The sequence below is a fragment of the Lemur catta genome, chromosome 13 (genome assembly GCF_020740605.2).
Source record: "Lemur catta isolate mLemCat1 chromosome 13, mLemCat1.pri, whole genome shotgun sequence".
NCBI classification, from domain to species: Eukaryota; Metazoa; Chordata; class Mammalia; order Primates; family Lemuridae; genus Lemur; species Lemur catta.
The window spans coordinates 1,789,579-1,790,789 of NC_059140.1; positions in this window are offsets into that span (position 1 = coordinate 1,789,579).

Genomic DNA, 1,211 nt, shown 5'->3' on the forward strand with positions numbered 1-1,211 from the left:
AGGCATACACAAATACTTTTAAAATATATTTTTATTTCTTTATATCATAATCAGTAAGGTCCAGTTTTAAAAATATATAAATCTCCTAGACATTCCCTAGATTTGATCACTTAAAGGGAGTAAATATTTAATACAGGTAATTACATAAGTGAATTTGAGTGGACTATAAATAGATAATAGATGTTTGAGGGATCTGCAAAAGCAGCATGCCAATTGTTCTGAACAAAACACTTGTGACATCTCTTTACTCTAGGGCCATGCCTTGAAGAGTTAATCAGTATTTTATTCCAGTACCAGTCACTGCTAATTATATTAAATACAAATGGTTTGGATAGGTGTATATCTTTTTTCTTTTTTTTCTTTTTATATCTTATTTCATTCTTAGGTCAATGGAATAGGTTTATATCATTATCGTCATCATTAGAAGCAGCAGCAGAATCATTTTAACTCATTTCAATTCAATCAAACATTTTTGTATTGCATATAACTAAAAACTCAATTCAAACTTGTGTAATAATTACAGATTGATGTTTCGTGTTTCAGATATATCAGTTTGTTTTATTCAGTAGATTGATAATATAATGAATTAGTTTCCAGATTTTGTCTCTGTCTTATACAGGTTCAGCTTCAGTCCAAGTGTGGTGCTTTGGCTGTAATAATATGAAAGAAGCACCCTCAGGCTTCACATCTGTAATTCACAGTGTCCACACACACTGCTCAAGTAGCTAGCAGAACAATATGGAAAATTCTGTATCAGAATGACCCCCATCAACAAATAAACACCTGATCAAATTGGAAAACACCCTGTTGAATGCATGTTCCTGCAATCATCATGAAGAATGAGATTATTGGTGAAAAAGCCCCTGGAGCTGGCCCTGAGCTGTGTGCTAGTTGGTTTACAGGACTCAAATCTTAACAGCTTACACGTGGGGATATTTCTCATTTACATTATATATTGGATATGAGTCAATCACAGCTCTTTTACATGTTATTTTCATCTCTGTGTCTTGTGTCACAAACTCACCAGCCCCTGTTTTGGCTTTGTCACTACCATGGTAAAGGGGTAAGGATATTGGTGGAACTAGATAATGACATTAAAAGATTTTGTTTGGGTGTAGAAGCCTTAACACTTACTCACCTTCCATTTGCAAGAACAAGTCACAAAGTGAAGCCTGACATCAAAGAGATGGGGTGCACCAAAGACAATCTTC